This window comes from Sturnira hondurensis, unplaced genomic scaffold, assembly GCF_014824575.4.
Source record: "Sturnira hondurensis isolate 20B ecotype Veracruz unplaced genomic scaffold, ASM1482457v3 Scaffold0021143, whole genome shotgun sequence".
In the NCBI taxonomy this organism is placed as follows: Eukaryota; Metazoa; Chordata; class Mammalia; order Chiroptera; family Phyllostomidae; genus Sturnira; species Sturnira hondurensis.
The window spans coordinates 12,612,788-12,637,231 of NW_028093774.1; positions in this window are offsets into that span (position 1 = coordinate 12,612,788).

Sequence of the window (24,444 nt, forward strand, 5' to 3'; positions counted from 1 at the left end):
CTCTGTGGGGGCACACAAAATAAAATGGATGGTGGGGACCTTTGCCCTAACAAACTGAAGAGTTTTTAGAAAGAATCCATAAATCACGTTGAAGATTGTATTAGGTGACTTTTAACATTTTCTCCAGCCCTAAACTTGTAATAGTATTCTATATTATCCTCTTTTCATATATACTTAATTGTGTTTGACAAAAAAGTATTTGAAGTGGTTTATCATAAAGACCCATTTATTTAGTCTAAGAGACTAAAAATAAATGGGTAATTGTAACAGGAAGCTGGACAAGATGGCTACTTACTTTGAGAATTAAATTACTTTTGCCTTTATTTATGGAAGTGGTACCTGAGAAATCTTCACATTCTGCACTGGAACAGTAAGAAGAAAGAGAAAAAAAATCACTTCTGAAGTTTTCCCAGCAAAGACCAACTTGAATGCAGTTTTGAGAAACAGCTCAAAGATTCTTGCAATTCTATGTAACTTGATTCTGCCTTAAATCAGGAGAAAATTTGTTTTCTACTGTTGGAAAAAAAAAATCCCTGTAGATTTCCTAATAGTGGAGGGAAATATTTTGAATTATATTCATCTGTCCATGCAGAATGTCCTCAGTTGCTGAACAAATGATTCAAAGACCAGTGAGCCAGAAATGCTTTCAAGTTGCATTTGCCTAGAAAGTAGTTTTATCTCAATTATTTGTTACAGATGAATAGATTACTCTGAACCAGATTTATAAAGATGCAATTTTTAGTTTTTGCAAGATGCTGAAGAAACAAACATTTTCCATAGGAGGTGCTACCATCAAGGTTGTTTGGGGAGGGCTGACTTTCAAAGGGATGGAGTGGATCCTGGTTGTGGGCCTGGAGGATAAAGCCAAGGTATGGCCACCCCCTGCAGCATCCTCACCCTTCATACCTTTCTCCTCTCAGACAAAGAGAAGTATTTCAGGTCTTCAGAGCAGACAGTTTCTTGGCATTGAATTCTTTAGGTAATTTGTAGATGGACATTAATGTATGGCACTTTGAGAGACATAATAGAAAATCAACAGCAATTTGGGGCAAGATACAAATGGAATTTTTATATAATTGCTTTTTTTCTTTTTAGTGAGGTTTGTGAAGTGTTAAAGGTAAGATAGCAAATTGTATTTCAGCTAAAGAATATCTGCGTATTCCTTTTCAGTGTGAAAGAGAGTTTAGAAAATCCAGAGAAATAAGTTCTTAAAAGGCCTAATAATTGTCAATTTAAGTATTTATAGGGTCAACTTCTATTTTTATTTGTTTTACTTTGTTTTGTTTTGAATTAGAGGAGAAAGGAAGAAACAGACATTTTGAGGAGGCTTGCGAGCCACGTCAAGGGGAAAGTGGTTTCCAACTCATCTTCCAATTTGAACTTATTTCATCAGCACAGTGATCTCTGAGAAAAGTTTCACTCTTTAACTTTCAGATGCGAAGTTACAGGTTCCAAGAAGTTACATGACTTTCCCCTGATCAGATCACCACTTGAATAATACCCATGTCATAGTTTCACTCCAAAACCACGGGACTTCAAAGTTGGGCCCTTTTCCGCTTCGGAGTAGCTCGTCTTGGTGGTGAAACGTTTTCTCCTTTCAGGTCTCCCAGGACGCCTGCCTTTCAATATCATCCTGATTGTACGGATTTGGTTCCTCATTGCAGAACATGAGCCCTTTTGAGAATGGACTATGTGTTACTGTCATGTTCTTTTCCCTAGAATTTCTACTTCAATACATGGATGGATAAGATAATGTAATCACTGTTCACCTGGAGAATCTTCCCTCTTTGCCAAGGTGTTCCAGATGTGATTTTTCTGAGGGAGGCTTATAAATATTTGTCTGTTGAAAACAAATTTTGACATGAATTGTACCAGAACAATTGTAGATCAATATGTCAACCAGTTTCAATTTAAAGTAGTTGGAATTAGTCACGTTAATACTAATGGGGGAAGGGCTTTATGAAATAAACACATTACATGACAGGCTTTGAGTAGATGGATGAAAATGGATTGCTCGAGAATGTGGGAATGAAGTCTGATGAGTTCAAATTCAGGCCTGACAGTATGGAAAGGCTGATTCTTTCCTTTCCTTTTCTTTCCTCTTTTTTTTTTTTTTTAAAGAAGAAGGCAGGAACTGTTCACAAAGCTTACTGCGGCAATCAGGAGGTGTCAGGCCATGGGCACGGGTGACAATAGTTACAATTTACTGAATACCTTCTCTGTCAGACAGTGTGGGGTGCCCTTCGCCAACTAGTTTTTGCTTATCCCTCATAACAACCCATTTTACAGATGAAAAAATTAAGGTTAGAGCCTATGTTGTTTCTCTCCAAATTTCAATAATTAATACATGGTAGAAGCAGGATTTAAAACTAGATCCGTTTGACTTAAAAATCCAAGCTCTTGTCTTACAAATCAGTGTCATACTGTAAATGAGAACACTGGCTTGGTAGCTCTGCCTGGCTTCGAATTTCAGCACTGTTCCTCCAACCCACGTGACCTCCCAACTCCCAGAGCTCTAGTTTTCTTTCTTCAAAAATGGCAAATGTTGAGAAGATTAAAGTGAGTTAATATATTTAATGTACTCTCTAGCACATAGTGATCAATAAATACTACTTATGATGATAATGATGATATGGATATAAAATTGATAATGATGAACTTTTAAACTATATATTAATATTTATATTCATAGTATTTTGCACAAAGTTTGGACTAGTTTTTATTTTTAACCTTTGCATAGAACAGGGCTAAGCTAAGTACATATATGGTCAATAGGTGCTTGCTAAATGAATACTGCAATGATGTAAGGAGGTTAAGAATCTTATTTGTATCTTATGCTCCTTTCTCTAGACAATCACGTTCGTATCTTGGGAACATGCCCGTAAGTTCATTTTAGGTAGAAGTCCCATGAATGCCATTTTCTAATTTTTGAAGGAAATAATTCTACATGTTTTAAGATGAAAATAATGACTGTGGCTCCTCACTTTGGCCAGGAGCATAGGTACTTATCAAATTTCTACAGGAAAAAAGTGGGTAAGTGGTTTATTGGATTTTATGGAGAAAGTCTACCTTCAGATACTTGGTAGGGAAATGCAGAGTAGTTTGGGGAGATGAGATACAAAAGAAGAAGGAATAATTTCTTAGATATTTTCTGAAAGTTTCTTTGGAAGATCTTTTTGGAAAAATTTTGTTTTTACTCTTTCTTAGGCTTTGTTAATAACTTTTCTTAGCCTTACTTAACTTCATTAAAACCACCAGCTTCATAACTCCTCTCTGGAGAAGACCTTGAATTTTGTTTTGAGAACAAAGCAATAAAAAATATTAAGGTAAAAACAGAGCATTTTTGCCACTTAATTTGACATTAAACACTCCCCCTTCCAAGTGCTGAAGGGATTTTGAAAGGCCCCACTGGACTGACCCTTGACTAATCGTAGTGCTAACAGGGAGCCCTTATAAAGTAGATAACAAATGGCCAATTGCTGGAAATCAGGACAGTTTTCCAGTATGTGTGTTGCTCCTATGACATTCCCTTTTCCCTGAAGAATTCTCCAGATGTCTCACTGCTGTGTAAATTGGCTTAATGCCAGTGTAGGGGACAAACCTACTTTTCCTTCTTCCCACCTCCCTTCCTTTATTTTTTATCTCTTCACTCCTCCCCACTGCCACCATCTCCCTTCCTTCCTTCCCCCTTTTCTCTTTTCCATATTAAATACCACAAGGCCTTACTTGATCCGACTGCATCATTATATACAGTTCTGGTAAACAAAGATTAATGTTGCCCTAGTTCTTTTCTCAATGGACTTATTGCCTGAACAGGAAGATAGACACTTGAGCAAGTAGGTAGAAGGGAAGGATCAGGATATAGTGCCTAAAATAAGTTATCTGAGAGGAAAATGACATTCCAGAGAGAGGCAGGAGAAAAGACAAATCCCCTGACATGCTGGTAGAAATCTCAGACAGTTTACTACCAAAAGGTACATTCTCCTACGAAACTGAGCAAAACTGCTGTTGCCTCAGGTTCAGTTTGGTGTTTTCATCTTGTTATCCTGGGCTCATGGAGTAAGCAAATTGGTATTAAATATAATTACAGCAGGTTATTCTCTCTGTGAGCTTTGTACTCAGTGCATTTGACCTCTGCATGACTTCTGACACAAATAATCACTCCCGCCACCTCAAAACACTTTTATTGTTGATTTCTAGGAAACCACACTCTCTTATTTTCATCCTAGCTTACACTTTATCAGTCTCTTTTGGGGGACCCTCCTCATCTCTCTTATGTCGTACATGTTAAACACCCCAGAGCTCATTTTTTCTATTTTCTATAGCTTCTATGCATCTTGGTGGTCTTATCAGGTTCAAGGCTAAATTTCTCTGATATAGCTAGTCCAGAATTCTTATTTAAAATCTCTTGTTCCGGTTTTATTTTTCCTCATAATTTTTAATTCTTTCTAACATACTACAAAAATTATTTTTCTTACTTTCTATCTCTTCCTACCTAAAAGCTTCACAGAAACAGTGCTTCTTGTTACTAATTCGCTACTTCTTATAAGGCTTAGAATAATGCATATTCAGAGCATGCATTCAGTAATGATTTTATTCATTTGGAGCTTATATAAAAAGAGCTAGAATTCTTTGAGATACACAGATTTCATTCCATTCTAGTTTTATAAGTCCAAGAGTTGGAGAAAGTCAACCACCTCACAAGGGTAATTAGTGTAGTTCATATTCACAGCTGCAACCAAGTCCAGAATAAACTTTAAATTCAGGAACTTTCTTTCTTAAATTCCTTTAAACGACTTTATTGTCTAACAAAAAGTTGCTTAGGGGAACAGCTCCCTGTGCTGTTAGCAGTATTTGCTAGAATTGAGAAATTTGTCCTCCATTTCCTTTTTTGCGTGTTCATTTATTGCACATTTAAGAATTACCATATGTTTAACCCCCAATGACATTCTAGAATGTGAACTAAGACAGCAGATATGTATGCACCTCACAGTGGCAAAACTGTATGTTTTTTTCTTTATGTTGCTCGGATACTGCGATTGTATATGATATATACCGAATAGAACGTGTGGACATAAATTATGCCCTGTTGAGTTGGTCCAGTATTCTTCTAGCTCACTTCTGTTCTAAGGAGCTCTCTTAACTAGGAGGTAACCCATTTGTGTGCCGGTGAATACGGCAGCGCCCGAGGTGGGCAGTTCATAATCTAACCAGTGGGACTCCAGATTGACTTGCAACTGACAACTGAGCAGAACAGAATATCTCTGTAGGGTCAGATGTGAGAGCGGTGCTGATTTTCCTGCTTATTTTCCATCTTATTTCCTTTCTTTTTTATGAGTATTATTATTATGATTCACTCACCTGGAGTCTAGAGAGAACTAGAAACTAGTTCTTATACTCAATCATGAAAAATATACAAGACCGAGGAAGTGGTCCAAACAATCACACTCAGAATCCAGGGCTTTAAACTGCCACCCGAGGATCTCTCTCTGCCCATTATCAAAAGAAAAGTCAAAACCAACAAACATTTGAATGAATAAAGAGGCACTGTATCCTTGTAGTGTTTTACTTTCTTGCTTTTTAATGGCAAGTCTGTGACCAAAGGCGGATTCGGCTGTCTGGTGCTACAAAAGCCAATACCGGAGAGGCAGGAGCTGATGTAAAGGAAAGTGGTTTCTTTGCAGATGCCAGCCATCTGGAGGTAGGGGATGCTTGTCTCAGAGCCCGTCTCCCTGGGAAGATGAGGTACTCATGTCTCTAAGCCCATCTCCACATCTCAGTGGAAGCAGGCGTTTTTATGAGGAGGAAGAAGGGAACAGAGCAAAGAGATCAAAGGAGGGGGTTGAAAAGTTCTCCATGTGCCGACCAGCACAGTCCATTCTGATAAGACGAGTGATGGTCTGGTGTGCGTCAGCCTGGTTTACTCATCCTGCCTTCATGTTATCCAGACTTTATGTCATCCAGGCTCCGAGTTCTAAAGTCACTCTGGAGAGCAAGACCAATAAAATGGCATTGCTCCAATCAAGATAAAGCATATAAAATGAAGTAGAGTCTCTCATGTCAACCAAAATGGCTGTCATCAGCCATGACACTTTGTTTCAAGAGGGAAACTACCCAAGTCAGAGCAGAGACACCTGGAAAGGAGACACACTTGTGATATCTTCACACGTGGTCAGAACAGAAGTATCCGACACAGAGACACACCTAAGATAACTGCACATGTGATCGGAACATCCATGTGTGCAGAGTGGGATAACCCCTAGACAGGTGCTTGGGGAAATTTCACACCTGCCAGCAGGGGTGCCAAGACATTTTTCAAAAGACCTGGAAGGGTGGATCACCCTACTTTCGAGGTGTGACTGAGGCAGATTCCAGACCACTGCTGAGAGAGCCGAGCCCCACACACCAGAGTGCCGCTCCACACCATGTGTGTAGGTATCTCACATGAGTCTTCTTGCCAGATGTGTCTGCTCTGACTTGGGTAGTTTCCCCCTTAAACCAAATTGTCATGGCTGACCGACAGCCATTTTGGTTGACATGTGTGACTCCACTCTGTTTTATATACTTTATGTTATCTTAATTAGACCAAAACCATTTTATTGGTCCTGCTTTCTACAGTCAGCAAATCTGGAGCTGAGATGCCTGAAGGTTGGAGTCTGTATCTTTTGAAGTTAGTTCCTAGGAGTCTTATACAAACATGCTGTTTATCTATAGGCTGTATGTTAGTCAGAGTCAGCACTTACAGAAACAATGTCAAAAGCACAGTGAGGTGGCTTACCATTTCCCACTGTTGCAATTTTCCATCGTTACAAGTCTACAATTCCTCATAGCATTCCCTATACCTTTTGCATTGATGAAAATTCTTTTAAATACTGCACATAAAAAGAGATGGTGAATGTACCCCACTATTGCTAATTTTCATAAGTACATGTTGCACTAGCAACCACAGAGTTATCTTTTTGTAAATGATGGTTAAAAAAAGCAAATCCTTAAGTAATTATCATTGGAAAACTGGAACTTAATTAACACCCCATAATTATCACTAGTTAAGTGAAAATAGAGTGAATAAAGACAAGAAGTAATTGCAATCATTGGGTTATCACATGCTTGCAACTCACTCTGAGACTGATAGCTGTTCGAATGTCCTTTTTAAAAGTTTTATTATATTGTGAAGTTGATTTTTTAAAACAGTTAATAGTATAACTTAATAGCCAAAACCTTTGTATTCTCTTTTACACGTTGCAATGGATCTTTAGCTTTTGTTCGACAGAGTGTAGGTAGTCATGTAATTGTGCTATCTGGCCCTGGCCAGTGGCTCGGTTTGTAGGAACGTCGTCATGTACACAAAAAGGTTGCAGCTTCAACTAATGGTCACGGCAAATACCGAGGTTTGGGGTTTGATCCCCATTTGGAGCGTGTACAGGAGGCAGCTAATTCATGTTTCTCTCTCACATCAGTTTCTTTCTCTCTCTCTCTTCCTCTTTCTCCAAAAGCAATAAGAAACATATCCTGGGGTGAGGATTTTAAAAAAAAACATTGTGCTGTTTTATTGCTACTATTTCACACTATCTCAGATACTTGAATTTTTGAGACTAATACTTCACTATTAAAACAGAAAGCTCAAAAGCCTTTGGTTAGTGTTCAATTACACTTCAAAGCTATTCCATGTAATACTCATTCAACATCTTGTATGCTACTTTGATAATCTGACATCAATCTTCTTATTTAAAAAATCTAACATTAACTGGAAGTAACAATTAGAAATATCTCTCAATTATAGCCCTCAAGCAAGGAAAAAAGAGCTTTCAAGAGTAAAATATTGCATGTCCACTCTCATATTGAGGGAAAAGTTTTCTGAGCCCAGTCATACTTCTTTTGCTGTTGGTTTCCACCAGAAATTTTTTTTCCCTCACTTCCACCTCCCAGGGTAGAGTTTATCATGTTTATTGCCTTGTTAAATATTTCCTTCCTAGATTATATGGTTCCTAGTTGAATGTCATGGACTATTATAAATATTGAACTTGGCTTTCCAGGCTCACAACACATTCGTTACTATCGTGTCTAATTCAGCTGATGGCCAGGTCTAGGGAAAAAAGTAGAATTTGAGTACAAGGTTTCCTCTATATCAAGACATTACCATCTAGATACCTTCCTCTCAATAAGTCTTTCTGGAAAAAAATGAAATACTACTACATTGAAAGTACAGAAGGATATAAGATATAGTCTAATTTCAGAAAAATTTTAATTGAAAAACATGTATTTTAAAATAAACGGATTCAGTAATAGTTGTTGATAATCCCCGATTATTTGTGTAATATTAGAGAGTTGATTAAATATTTTGTTTTTTTTCCTGTCTCCTTTCTTTATTTCTTTACTCTATAACCCATTGCTTTCTTTTCCACAAGTGAAGTCCTGAAGATACTTAATGAACAAAGATTGAGTAAAGTTCACTCCCACAATGTTGATATATTACAGAAGAATTAAAATTTTAAGACTTGTTGCTCTCTTTCCCTCTTTCATTACCCTCCCCTGAGGGCATATTTTCATTGCTTTTTAGAAAGAGAGGAAGGACAAGAGAGAAACATTGATATGAGAAAGAATTATCGACTGGTTGTCTCCCGTACTCTCCGTAACCACGGACCGTATGTAACTGGCTGGGGATTGAAACAGCACCTAGGCATGTGTCTTGACTGGGAATCAAACCTGCAACCCTTTGGATACGAGATACTGTCCAACCCACTGTGACACACCTGCTAGTGCTTATTACTCTCTCTTAAACATCTTTCTCAAACACTAAGCAATTGTATATGATGAAAAATAAGAAGGATAAAACCCACTTTTAAAATCTGAGGTGAAGGCTATCTACCTTGGAATTTAAAGACTGGAGCACACCTTGAAAAGAACATTTATGTGGCTTTTGAGATTTATGATTTATTGGTACATTAAAAGTAACCGACTGTGACAGTTCTTAAGAAGTTATTGATATAGCACCCATTGGGTGAACTCATGTTATTTAAGCCATACTTTTCATTGAAAAAAATTACTGATAGCTGACACAAATCATTGCATTCTGATAGAAAAACAAAGCCAAATACCATGAAATTCTTCTGGAAAATCTGTGGACAACAGTCTGGTGATTGTGAGGGGGAGGAAGGCATAAGGGGTACACAAGGTAACAACAAAAATAAATTAAAAAAATGATGATTACACTGAAAGGTAATGTGATTTTTTAGAATCAGATATACAAATACATTCAAGCAAGTACTAAGAAATAGATGTCAAAGACACAGCTTTGTTTTCAAAGCCAATGTACAAGCCCAGAAAACGGCAACAGAAAAACACAAAAGAGTCTCAAGAGAACAGGTGAATGTGCAGTTTCTCCAAGTGAGTTTTGTCATTCTTTGAATGGCATAACTGCTGGGAAAATACGTATTTCCCTGTGCAGATTATCCTTGGGATAAGTCACTTTCACATTCATAGATTATTCTATCACCACATGATTGATTATTACTTGACTTTATTTCACAAAAACTACAGGAATAAATATAGCTATGGATACAGATGTACATATAATGATAAAGCTACAGAAATTGGTCTGTAAAATCTTTCTTTGTTCCTTGGCCTCACCAAGTGTTCAAATTTCCCACATTGTATGTGTGAATAATGTCTTATGGATATTTTACTCATGAATTAAATATAAATATTTTAAAACTTTGTTATGAATAACAATGTGCTATATTGAGCGCAATAAATGTTTGTGGCTATAGCTTAAAAAATAGGTTGACATTCTTAAAGGCAAAAAAGAAAAAAGAAAGATTAGATCTTCCTTACTTTGGTTAAAATCAAAACCCAGTATGAATACAGATTCAGTCTGTCAAGAGTGCTGGCTGCCAGGCTTGGAGTTTCTGCTTCTCCCAAATTTATTATTTTTCGGTCGCTCAGGCCTAGAAAATAAATTTCCAGGAGGATGTTCCTTTCTCCATTTTTCCCTGACCTTCAGAAAATGTATTCTTTGTAGTCTTTCTGAAAGGGAGTCAGACTCATTATTTAAGTCACTGCCTCCTGGTTTCATGGAACGCCCATGAGGCATTGCGGTCACAGCAGCAGAGCATGCGCTGACCATGCTGCGTTTTGTCTTCGCAAGTTACTCGCCGTCGGAGAGAAACAAGCCAAATGGAATATTAAAAGAAAAGGCTGACATTAGGTTCTTAAAATCATGAATAGGCATCCTCTGCATTAGAAATCTCGATGATTTCTACAGAGAACACATGGACGGTTGCCCGAGGGGAAGGGGCTCAGGGGACTGGGTAAAAAAGTTGAAAAGATGGTGAAGCGCAGATAAGTAGTTACAAAATAGTCACAGGGATATCAAGTACAGCGTAGGAATTAATAGCCGACGATATTGTGATAAATAGTATGGTATCAAGTGTATACACGGATTATTAGGGGCAACACCTGGTGATGTATGTAGTTGTCTAACCACTATGCTGTACAGCTGAAACTAAGACAAAATGATATTTCATGTAAACTGTTATTTAAAAAAAATAATTTTAGAAAGAAATCTAGCCCTGTCCTGGTGGCTCTGTTGGTTGGAGCATTGTCCTACACACTAAAAGCCTATGGGTTCCATTTCCAGTTGGGGTGCATACCTGGGTTGGAGGTCTGGTCCCTGGTGGGGGCACGTGCTGGAGGCAGCCCGCCAATGTTTCTCTTTCATATTGGTGTTTCCCCCTTTCTCCCTTCCTCTATTTTTCAAAATCAATAGTAAAAAAAAATCCTCAAGTGAGGATGAAAAAAATTAAAAAAATAAGAACTCGAAATCATTTCTAATTAAGAAAATGTTTTAATAACTTTATGAGGCTACTGGGAGTAAAGCAGCTGTGTGAGTTTTTGATTATTCTGCCTGCAATGCCGTCCCCAAGCTTGCCAAGTGGCACACCCTTGTGAGAGGAAGTAAGCACAGAACAGGACCGCGGTGACGGAGCAGCGGCAGTGAGCATCACATCAAAGGAAAGCCAGTAACACTGATGGAACTTTTGGACAGAACGCTGGAGGAAAACAGCAACTGTTTATGCAGATGTGCTTTCCTTTGTAAAGCATTGTGTGAGTCAGATGTGAGCCCGTATCCTTAGCAAGAGTGATTGGAATTCAAGGATCATAAGGCACAGAAATAAAGTACACAAAAGGCATATTTCTCCATTTTTTCTACGTAGATTTGCTGACATTGACATTTCTGCAGATGAGTCAAATAAAGTGTCTATTGAAGCGATACCATAAAGCACTAACTCGCTTTAAATAGCCAAATAACCAGAATACATGTGTTCAATTGAGACCTCTGCTACCAAGTGGCTGGCTTGCAAAATTTCAACTTACTGTAGTGACCAAGATAACTTTGCAACTTCTCATACATAACAGACACTGATGAACATCATCTCCAATGCTAAAATTATCAGAGTGGGAATGAAGTGTATTTCCTGGAGTTGTCAGATATTGAAGATATTTTATTTATGTTTTAATATTGATTATCTTTATTAGAGATTTTATGTGTTTTTAGAGAGAAGGAAAGGGAGAAAGAGAGGAAGGAAGAAACATCGATGTGTGAGAAATACATCAATATATTGCTTCTTGAGTGCCCCCAACCGGGTACTGGGGCCTCAACCCAGGCATGTTCCTCAACTGGGAATCAAATCGGTAAACTTTTGGTTCACAGGCAGGCACTCAGTCCACAAAGCCACACCAGCCAGGGCTGAAGACATTTAAATAATCACACTGTTGTAGCAAAACTAGTCCTAATGTCCAAAGAGACAATTAGTCCACAGTTCATACAAATCCTGCTCTCCATATTTGACCATAACCATATACCTAGCTAGGCTACTGAAGAAAGCAGGTTGTTATTAGTGGCAATACAACCACAATGCAATTGTTGGACCAAGAAAGTATTTGTTATGAATTTGCCTTGTAAACCCCAAGTAGAAGTGACCATTATGGATTATTTGAACCCAAGGACATTTTCTTAAGTACTGACATTTTGGACAGGACTAACTTTCAAGGAGCTTTCAATGTGGACAGAATGCCTCTGAGGACATTTTGGGTGGGACAGAATATTCTCTAACCAATCATGCATGTAAAAAGCGTTCATTTCAAAAGACTGTGCCTGTATGTGTGTGATGTTCTATCAACTTGGTGTTTTAATGAGAAAATGCTCAGGATCTAGAGTTAGAATCTCTTGGGGGAAATGTTCTAGGAGCAGGAGGACCAGAGGCACAGGGATTCCCTGGATAAATTGTCCGGGACCATTGCTGACAAGATGCTAATACAAGATGATGCTGATTTGTATTAGCATCTGAGACCAAGCAGTGTGTTGTCACCACACGGTGAAAGGCCTTTTTATGTAATTTTTCCTCACCTTGAAAGTGAAAGTGTCACTTTTCCAACTGCACTTTGATGAAATATCTGGAGAACTTAAATGTGGTATTTATGGGTAAGTGCTTTATAAAATGAGAGTTATACAAATATTAGAAATAGTACATAAAAAATGTAGAGTCAGTACCAACAGGTTGTAGAAGACATGATGATCCGTAGACATCCAATGTAATTGTGTTAAAGGTTTCATGAATGGGGGTGGTTTGGCTGGGCAGTTGAAAGAACAGAGAGGAAAGGTTATGCAAAGGGGATAGAGGGGTGGTTTTTCAGTTGGCCTGATTACATGTGAAAAGCCTCAGAGGATCCATGCTCTTGTCTATTTCATCGAATGTCAATCAGCAACCTGTGTAGATCTGCTCTAAAGATTTCCTTCGCAGACAGACACAGGCTTTGAAATGCAAATATGGTGCCTAGTTTGACTGTAGCATGTGATTTCCTGTAACCTGCTCACCATGGGACTCCCAGCAGGGAAGTGGGAACTTTATACACTCACTAATGGGTCAACTTTTTTTCATAAAAGACCATAGCAGCACCATTTCTCCTTTATTGACAGTGTATTCTGGTCACTGTTACGGTCATATATACATATTACACATATATAATCTAAAACAATGTAACTTGCTTTTCCCTTTAGGGAATATGTATTTGACTCTGATTCTGCTATGTACCAGCTATTGAACTAGGGAGAAATTGAACTTTTTATGCCTCATTTTTTGGTGTGTAGAAAATGAACATGATGATAATTCCTTCCTTATAGACTGCTCTAAGGATTAATTGAACTGATCCTATCTGGATCATAACCATCACTTGGAAAAAGTTATCTGTTATTACATAAGATGATAATTCTAATAACCCTTCCCCTAGATTTACTGTGGGTGATCATGTTTTATACAAATGCTTTCATATGGAACTGGTTGGTATGGATGTGATAATAATAAACACAATATTTCTAATGAAATAGCTTATCAAAAGTGTACTCAATACTCTAGCTTATTAAAGTTGGATTCCAGCCAGAATGCACAATCAGGAAATTATAAAAGTGATGAAACTATTTTATAGACCAGGATCTCACAACGCCTTTTGTGAGTTCCTTGTGTCTGGCAAATATTTAGACTTACTCGTCCTAGAATCTGAGCCGGTGACAGCCCCCTCACTCCTGTCTTATAACAAAGCAGTAGATTCTGAAGAAATGGAAAGGAAACCAGCTGGGCTGAGGGACTTGCAGCGAGTGCCATAACTTCTTACCTTACTCACTGTGTCTTTAAAGTAAAAATATACAAGAAGACAATATAAGAGAATGTACCTACAATGTTGAGAAAAGGGAAGTTCTTTCCAAACAGTGCAGGAGACACAGAAACTCCAAAGAAAATATTGCCAGACTTATATACCTGAAAAATGAAAGCTTCAGATGACAAGACTCAGAAGGACAGAAACCAAATGACAGACTTTATGAAATCATCTCCATACCTATCACATATATGGCAGGGTTATTATACAGAATAGTTTTTCTGTATCAGTTTCTAAAGGGCAAAACAAACTACAGATAATTCAAAGAGATAATTTAAAATGATTAGTCAATATAGGAAAATATATGTAATGGCACTGTCGACAAAAAATCAAGCTAAAATATTGTGATACACCACTCATTGGGACGGGGGGGCATGGTGGGGTGAAAATGGAGACAATTGTACTTGAACAACAATAAAAAAATAAAGTCATAAGAATTAAAAGAATAATAGAAGCTAGTGCTTTCAAAAATGGCCTTGACAATCCTGTTCATTCATTTTTCCTCATTGCCAGGCTAGAGGTACACCACCTGCAAGCACCTAACAGAGGTAGGAATGGGACACCTATAATATATGATGTATTATTTTTTTAAAATAAAGTTTTATTATGGATTTTTTAAGCCTCACAGAGATATTATTTCATAGTACTCTGAAATCATAGAATGAGCAGGGAAATTATGATGAAAGGTACTGGAAATAATATTATTAACATAGTTTCCTTATTGTCATCGCTTTCAATGATGCTAATCATTTTTCTCATAAAAAGTTTTATTATTATTTAAAACTAATACAAATCAGACATGATAGAAAATTTGGGGAAAAGAATAATCACCCCTAATTTCAGTAACCAAATACAATTTTAAGCTTTTTAAATTTTTTGTTCTTTAAAATATTCGTGTGCATGCATCTTTCAATAATTGAAATTTACTTCTTTTGTGGCCTGCCTTTCATTCAACAATTCATTGTGAAAGTTTTATTAATTTATTTTTTAATAATTATTTATTAATTTTTAGAGAGGGAAAGGGATAGAGAAAGCGAAGGAGAGAAGCATCAGTGTGACTCATCCCCTACTGGGGAACCTGGTCCACAACCCACACATGTGTCCTGCCTGGGAATCCAACTGGTGACACTTTGTTTTGCCGGCTGGCACCCATTCCACCGAGCCATGCCAGCTAGAGCTCATTGTGACAGTTTTATATGTTAATATAGGTCTTCATAATTTCGATGGTTTCATACCACTTCATTGTATGACCATAGCATACATTACTCATTTAACATTCTATCGGTGGATATTTGACATTTTTCCTGAGGGTAGCTCTTTTAAAATCAGACCTGACAGCCTTTCAAGGAATTAAGCCCTTTGTTAATGAATAACATTCATTAATGAGAGAACAGTGCATATGGTGCTAAAATAGCAATATGTTTGATCAACTCTGAGGCTTTTTTTGACCCAAAGATTCTACTGTTCTAGGTGCACTGGGTTGAAACAGTGTCTTCAAACTCCTACCAAACTCCCATCCTTCCCCAAACCTAAGAATGTAAACTTATTTGGGAAATTGGGTCTCTCCAGATGTAATTAGTTAAGATGAGGTCATACTGGAGTAAGATTAGCCCTCGCTTAAGGCAATGTGACTGGTGTCCCTCTAAGAAGAGAAAATAGGCAGAGACACAGACACACAAGGAAAGAGTGCCCTGTGAGGCAAAGATTACAGTGATAAGCCAAGCAGCTCCTGGAATTGCCAGCAGCACTGGAATTTAGGAGAGAAGGAATAGAATGGCTCCCCTAAGGCCTCCAGAGAAGGTGTGGTCCAATGACACCTTGACTTCCAGCCTAGAACGGTGAAAAAAAGTTCTGTTGTGTTAAACCACCCACTTGTGGAAATTTGTCACGGTGCCCTCAGGAGAGGGACACACAAGGCAAATTTAGTTGGTTGGCTATGAAATGGGTGTGGACCGAGTGTTATACCGAGGGAATTCATGCCTAGCTGAGGTAAACAGTTGAATGTAATTCCGGGCAGATAGAAATAAAATGTGATTTGAGATGGAACATTCTGTTTGTTTGTAGGCATTGGGAATCTGGAGAAGAGTGAGTTTAAAAAAAGAAGAAATGAAAAATCTGACTCTGAGGTAGGAGCTACAATACAATCTATTCGTGGGCATCCTTGAGTGGAAGCATCTTGAGACTATTTTATATGCCTTTCCTTTAGACAGGACGCCGACTTATATAACCGCACCAGGGAAAACAATGAAGAACTGGGCTATGGTCTGAACGTTGGGTAAAACTACTTGTTTTCCTCCTCTTTAAATCAGTTGGTTTGGACTCCCTTTAGCATGTCGTTCTAGTCACCAATGCCTTGGGACTGCACTGTGGCACTCTACCAGACAAGGAGTGCGGCTGTAGGTAACAGGAGGCTGAGTAAACCAAGGGGGGGCCAATCACAGGAACGCTTCCGAGATTTGTGAATCACAGGGAGACAGGGAGCTGGGGGCTAGGACATGTGGCATAACCCCTATAGAGAAAGTCTATTAACTTTATTGTCCCAATTTTCATTGTGGCACTGATACTACCTTAGGCCCAATTTTATCACTCTTCCTCAGATTCTATGACCTGCCTTCCTATCCTTCCAATAAACATTCTTTTTTTCACCGATACTATCATGACTTGGTGTATCAATCAGCTACTGTTCTATAATAAACAACTACAATGTCTCAGAAACAAATAACCATCAGCATTATTTTACCTCAAGTATGCAGGTTAGTCAGGGGTGAGTTAACCCCCCTTCCTCCCTCCTTCCCTCCCTCCCTCCCTCCCTTCCTTCCTTCCTTTCTATAACATTAGTTAATAAAAGTATATGGTTTTGAGATGCATAGTTCTGTAATACATCACCTACATATGGTACCACGTGTTCACCACCCCAACTCAAGTCTCTTTCCATCACCATCTGTCCCCCTGCCCCTCCACCCTTTCCTACCTCTCCCCCACACCCCTTTCCCTCGGGCTATCACTATACTGTTGTCTGTGTCTAGGAATTTTTTTGGTTTGTGTGTTTTGCTAATCCCTTCACCTTTTCCGCCCAGCCCCCAACACTCCTCCCCACTGACAGCTGTCAGTTTGTTCTCTGTATCTGGGAATCTGTTTCCACTTTGTTAGTATATCTTGTTCATTAGATTCTACATATAGGAAGGCTGGGAATATAAGACCGAAAACTGTACTTGAACAAGAATTAAATTAAAAAATTCAAAATAGAAAAAAAAAGAAGTGAAATCTCACAGTATTTATCTTTCTCTGACTGGCTTATTTCACTCAGCATAATTGAGTCCATATTAATTATGAACTCAGTAAGTTGCAATAACAGGGAATCAACCCAATTCTTCATTTCTCGCTGTGTATTACGTTTATCGTGTAATACCACAGACTCCTCTTACTATGAATGGAATGTACCTTCCTCACTGGCCCACTGGCTGACTTTGGCCCATAGAATGAGGATGTGCATGCCCGCTCACAGCCTCACCCTCAGGGAGTCTTGTTTGTTCCATTGTTTTCTTGAACATCTGCTCTTTCTATGGGAAGAGCATGCCTAGACTAGCTGGGCGATTCCAGGCAGGGAGCAAGAAACTTGTGGTTCATCAGGCTGTTCCATTTTTAATTTTTTGGCCCAATTAAAAGAATTCCATTTTTAATGTTTTGATCCAGTTAAGCCAGTTACATTTGTAATTTTTTTGATCCTCGTGTTTCTTGGACCCTTCCTTACATCAACCAGTGGGTCTAGCATGTTCTTCTCATAGAAAGAGCAGATGTGCAGAAGAACAATGGGGTACACAAGACTGCCTGAGGGGAGGGGGCTGTGTGCAGGCACGCACATCCTCGTTCTATTGGTCAAAGTCAGCCCATGGGCAGGTGAAGAAAGTACATCTGACTCACAGTCAGAGGACACTGCAGGGTTACGTGAGAAAGGGCATAGACACAAAGAAGAAGGAAGAATTGGGTTGATTTTCTGTTATCGCAACCAACTGGGTCCCTAATAAATATAGACTCATGTCACTTTCTCTTATCAGTTAGGGAGCATTTGTACTTTTATCTACCCAGTATCTAAAGACATTTTTTAAAAATTTGAAGAAATAGTGGAACCGGAAGCCCCTATGTGTTTTTGGTACCATTCTGATTTGCGTGTTTTCTGTACCGCTCTCTCCAGAATGGGTGATGACTGGCCTCCCTCTCTTCCTTACTGAAGTGAGGAGATGAATCTTGCTTTTCTTCATACTGTTTGTTTTTTATAAAAGAAAAAATAATTCTACTGCTGGTTACCCTTAGTTCTTCCCACAATTTAGCATTTCAAACATTTGGAATTGGTTTAGCTAAAAGGAAAAAAAAGAAGTTTAAAAATGTTAGCTGCCAATGTTCTAACATATTGGAAAACAAACAAAACCAAGGCACTGGCCACCCAGGCTGGGAGTTGCTGCCTGGGCCTATGTGATTAGTCTAAACTCTCTGGGACTGTGTGTATTTCTTTAAAAAATCTGAGCAGGGGGCAGAAGAGATGCTGTATGCTGATATCTGGGCTTTGGACACAGTCTGTTTAATCTCTTCCTGTATCTAGCTTTAACCTTAGGATGCATACTATTGTTATTTTAATCAGCATCAAATGTTAATGGAAAAGACTTAAGAGTTTGTGTTTAAGGATCAGATTGCCTTTTCTTTTAATTTTGGCTCTGGAACTTTCTGGATGTGTAGTTTTAGATAACTAAAAGTCCCTGTAGTTCAGCTTCCTGAGAAAAAAAGATGATCAGACCTCCTCCATCCAGTTGTTGTGAAAATCAAGGAAACAACGTTTGCCAAGCTCCTGATACACAAGGCAGGCACTCAAGAATTGAACTTAGGGGTAGTTAAGTTTCATGTGGTTTGTTATTTAGCTCTTCCGGTCACAGTGAAAGTTCCTTTTTCAGCCATCTTTCATGGTGTTCAAGGCCTAAGGTGGGCTCTGCTCCTTGTCTTCTCTATTGCAGCATCCAGGAGGAAGGAGAAGATCTTACCTTGTATCCCAGCACTCCTGGGCAGACAAAAATGGGAGAGGGTGGCACCAGACATGATCCTTAATACTGTGCTCACATTACAGCGGCCAAGGCCGGTCACGTTGCCAAACCTGCCTCCAATTAAATAGGAAGTACACGAAATGCCCATAAGGACAGATACAGTAGGAAGAAATGGAATGCAAATTTTTTTTACAATGACGTGACATATTCTAGCAGGTTTGCCTGTTTGTGAGACAGACAACAATCTTTACGTGAACGGCTAAGGCACAAGAAATGGGGATGGTAAACATGACATCTGACTGTGCCACCAACTGTCATTGAGATAATTGGTACTCAGCTTTTCCGTCTCCAAAAGCAAGTTGTTCATCACTTTCCAATTTAAAGGTTCAAGTAAGTGCATGCATTTCTTTGTGGATAAAAGATACAATTAATTTGACATGAATGTAAAGGGCAAAGTTTACTTAAAAATCAAAGTATGTGTTATAGCACGGGACTTCCACTAAGCAGGTTTGTGCAGAAAGTGTGAACTCAAAGGTTCATGATTGCTTCTATGATTGCTCATTTATTGAGTGTCAAACACGTCTTGGGCACTATTCTAGGTTCCCTGATGTGTCAAATCATAGAAGAGACAAAATCCCTGCTCTTTTGATGTTATTCTAGTTATAGAGATAGAAAAATATGCAATGGATCAACAAATAAACTAAGACGCATAGAGCAAGGCCAGGGAGTTTGGGAATGCAAGATTGGAGAGTGACTGCATTGGTCATAGGGCCTTTGGGGAGATAATTAAGGTTAAATGTGGTTATAGAGTATAGCTCTCATCTCATAGAACTGGTGTCCTTCTAAGAGTATAAGACAAGAAAGAGGCATTAGTGAGAGCTAGGCTCACTCATGTTCTCTCTCTCCCTCTCTATGTCTGTGTGTGTGTGTGTGTGTGTGTGTGTACAGAGAACAGACCATGTGAGGACACAGGGAGAAGGTGGCTGTTTAAAGAAAGAAAGTCCCACCAGAACCTTAATCTTGGACTTCCAGTCTCCAGGACTAGAAGAAAATAAATGTTTATTATTTAAACTACTCAGACTCTGATATTTTGTTATAACAGCCTGAGTAGACTAATACACCAACTTTTCGTTTCTTTGTTCTTTGACCATGCTAAAACTTCCACAGTGCTGGACATGTTACTTTACACATAGTAGGCTCTCAATACATGTTTGTCATTTGATATCTATACTTGTTTCATCTTCCATAAGACTCCTTAAGCAGACTTTTGAACAAGAAGGGAAAGATAAGAAAAATCCAACTTGGGTGAGACTACAAAAAAAAAAAACAGAGGAAACGCCACATCTGAAGAGCTGTTCCCCTCTGATTAGAAAACTACTTGAACACCCTAATAAGCCTTTAAGCACTAAAGAGATAAAGAAATGGCATCCTGCAATGGCTGAGCCCTTTAAAAATATTAAAAATGATTGCTGTGCCTCTTCTGCCAGATAAAAGGAGTTATACAAGTGCCCTCGGATTACTCGCCTGCACCAAAAGTATATCCACCCTTTTGTTTAGTTCTAGAGAGTTGGTGTGGACAAACAAGGCCCCTGGTTGTTAGGCAGCCAGGGCCAGTGTGCCCACCCAGCAGCAGACACACGCAGACTCGGCCTGGTCTACTCCCTGACTAGGAGGCCACTACCTGGCCACGCTGAGATCCGTGTGCCTCTAGTCCCTGATATCACTTCACTGTGTCAAGATAAGGGAAACAGGATGTGATTATGACCATTTTTAATTGAAGTAAGGGAAAATCTCTATAATGTGGTATTTCTAGCTAAAGGTCAATTATAACAGTTTTTATCAGTGGTCAGACCTCTCCCCCCTCCCCCACTGCTACCTGACTTGCTAGATTGTCTTGGAAAGAAAGAGAAATAGGGATGGTTTGTTGTGACTATTCTAGATGTTGAGCAATGTCTAAAAATCTAGACATGAACTTGCTCTTTACTTTCTTGATTAGGGTTTGTTGTTTCCCGTTTCTCATTCAGAGGGGAATGTGTTTGTGTGTTTGTGTTTGTGTGTGTGTGTGTGTGCAGGCGCGCGTGCGCGCGCTTCTGTCTGGCTGCCCATGGTTTAACGAGATTATGTCACTAAAGCAAGCATGGAAGCATGTGATGTTTCTGTTCTACAATGTTGCCAGATATCTAGGGTCTCTCATTTAGAAGCCTTAATAAGTTACTTCAATTACCTCGTCAAGCTGAAGTTGGCAGCAAATAGGGAATTGTTTTCCTTCTGGGTTGAGATTACATTTAAATGATAATAAGAAAGTGCCAAAGTAATGTAAAGGCATACACCCAAAAGGGTGCTGCCCTTCCTGGCTGACTAGCTTTCTTCTGGGTTCTTGTCATAAGTTATCAGCCATAATCCTTGTAAGGAGCAGGGCAAAAGGACTCCCAAGTTGATAAGAAAACTCTTTTAAGGGGTCCTGGGTCATGAGGCTGCCCAGCGTGTAGTTTGGGGGCTTCTTTCTATTAGCGATTGCTGTGATCTAGCGCAGGCCCAAAATGTATTGGCAAATGGCATTGACCCTTGTCTATTTCCTCCCTTTATTGTCTCCATAAACCTCCCTTGTTTCATTGTTTAAAGAATATTACATCTGCACAGCAGCTCCAAAGATGCTGTGGTTCTTTTCCCTAAAAATAAAATAGGGTGTCTCTTTTATAGAAAATCCTTTCCACACAACCTCACCCACATTTGCTACTTTTTTTTATCAGAGGTCAAATCTTAAAATAATTAGCTTAAGATGAACGGAAAAAGGGGGGCAGGAATGTCAGGGTTACGTTGTAGGAAAAAATAACTTGATGTTAATATTTACTTTTTACAATTATAAAATAAGCCAAGAGACAAAGTCACTGTACACGATTTACCCCTATCATATCTGCCTGATCTCTGTACATTCAGATACTTTAAAATATTCTTTTTTTTGGAATTCTTGTTCAAGTTTCTGTCTTATATTCCCAGCCCTGCCCCCCAGTGCTCCCCACCTCCCTCCCATTTCTGCCCCCACCTTAGTTATTGTCCATGTGTCCTTTATATTTGTTCATGTGACTCCATCCCCTTTTCCCCTGTGATTTTAAAATATTCTTTGCTGACTTCATTCTTTGTACATGCAAAATATTCTTTGCACATACTGAGATATATATCAGGATGCTTAAAATGGTCGAGGTAGAATTTCACTTGAATGTATATTAACTGTATATTAACTGTATATTAAATGTATATATAACTTTCTCCATACCTGAAAGTTACAAAGGAATGAGGATGTTGCCTTTCAAAGAATGTCTAAGTATATTTTTTTACTTTATGTGATTAATGCATTTAAACATATTTTGTTTATTTCTTTATAAGTTTTGAAATTTTAATTTTTAATTGGCTGTGCTTCCTAGTGCATTCTAAAGTTTTTTACATAAAGCTTTACCTTAAGGAAAGATCAGAGAAAGCCCTCTTAGAGTCAGACATCACGAAAACCTGGAGATAGAAGATAGAGTTTCTGAAAACAAGAATATCTTATGGCAATAGGCAAGGTTAATAAAAGATAGGTACTTTGTATTTTTTCTTTTGAATACAGAGGTCTTTTACTTTCAGAAAAGTCATATGTCTATATAATAATTCCAGCGAAGTCAAAGCAACCAACTTTCTATTGACCTAGTTTGCAGGAGAAAATGCTAGAATGAAGGCTTTAAAATCATTTTAAAATCCAACTTGAACCAGACTGACTATGCCTGCAATTCACAGTGGTCTGATATTTTCAGTGGATGCTTCTACACGTTGTGCTTTCAAAGAAACAGTACTTTTCAAGATTAATTGAAACCTCCTGTTGAAAATCAGCAAAGTCCAGTGTATCTTTGTGTGTAATTTGAGTCTATACTATTTGAGCTCTCACCTTACACATGAATAAATGTCACTCTTATAGCTAATATATTCAATACCAGTTTCATGGATTATTGGATTAATGATGAATGGGCATTTAACTTGTTTATATTTCAAACTTGCTTCAGGTGATCTGGCAACTTTCAAGTCCTCCTTTGGAACAAATAACTATACTTGTCCTATAAAATCTCATAAACTCAGGAGTCATTCCTTTTCAAAGGCTAGCGGTACTTTGCAGCTGGACCACCACTTTTTCCCAATGGCATTGGATTCTTTTGGTTCTGTATCCTCACAGTTTGCTGGTCAGATTGGCCAGGAAATATACTCAAAGCCAAATATTTGTGTTTGGAAGGCTTATTGGAGACTGATCTCAGGAATAACTCCTATGAAATGAACAGAGGGGAACAGGATTGAACAGAAAAGGAGCTATGAAGTCATCCTTCAATGTTCCCTGGAATTGAATCAGGGGTTCTGGTGTCTATGTCCCCACAATGAGGGTGTGGGACATTGGAAGCAGGCTGGCCCCAAGGAAGAGCTCCTTTGGGTTGAAATAGTCCCCAGGGAAAGAGGAGAGATTCAACTGGTGTGTCATCAGCAGCGTGGGGCATCAGTGACTCAGTCCTAAAGAGTCATCTGATGGCACATCCTATCATCCATTTCATTTCTCTTTCCAAAAAAGAGTGAAATTTCCTGAGATGCCACATCTTTAATTTAGAAAAGCCTAATCTTAGAAATCGAGGTGAGAGAATGTCAGGGGGAAGAGAAAATGTTAGGAGAAATTAAATTCTCTTTTCACATTTTAGCATTAATCTCTTCATGCAAAAGTAGGAATCTTTGATAGAAGAAGGATTTGGGGGTAAAATAAGACCTGATTTGCAGATTATAGTGCAAAAAAAGTGTTAAAGTGAGGCAAAACCAGATTTACATCAGCATACTATCCCCCAAATCCATCCATTTGGTTGACATGAATACAGGAAAACTAGAAATAGAAGACACTGAAACAGAGAAAGAAGGGAAACAATTAAGTGGGGAATTTTATCTGGAGAAGCTTCAAAAGGAAAGGTGATAACAATAATAACAATAAGAGAAATAATGGTATCACCACTATAGTGGTGATCATTACTTACCATGCACAGGGCACCGTGAGTGAGGCATAATCATATATTATTTGGATGGTTTAATTTTGGCCCAATTTCTGAAGCTCTTCACCTTACAGTAGGATTGTTCAGTGTTCATAAACTGGATTTCTTGAAGTCACAACAGAGTATTTTCAAAACTTACAATTTATCCCCTATACATTAGAACCAGTTAACAATGGTAGAATATTCAAACCAAATAAGAAGTCCAATGTGATATAATTTAATTGTATCATTATCAGATGAACAAAAGGAAAACCCAGAGGATTTATGTAAAGCAAACAAGTTGAGAAGACAATGACCGACGAGGAAGGTCAGACAGATACCAATAGAGCAATTGCCACTATAAGAGAGTTTAAGCTCCAGGGCTTATATAAGTTACTAACTGGGAGAATTTGGACAGTTTATTTTTTTATTTTTTTTGGATGTTGCTTATATCTTTTTTAAAATATATTTTATTGATTATACCATTACAGTTGTTCTATTCCCCCCCTTCATTCCCCTCCACCCTGCACACCCCCTCCCCCACCATTCTCCCCCCCCTTAGTTTATGACCACGTGTCTCAAGTTCTTTAGATTCTATATTTCCCCCCTATTCTCACCCTCCCCCTATCTATTTTCTACCTACCGTCTATGTTATTTTCTGTACCTTCTCCCCACTT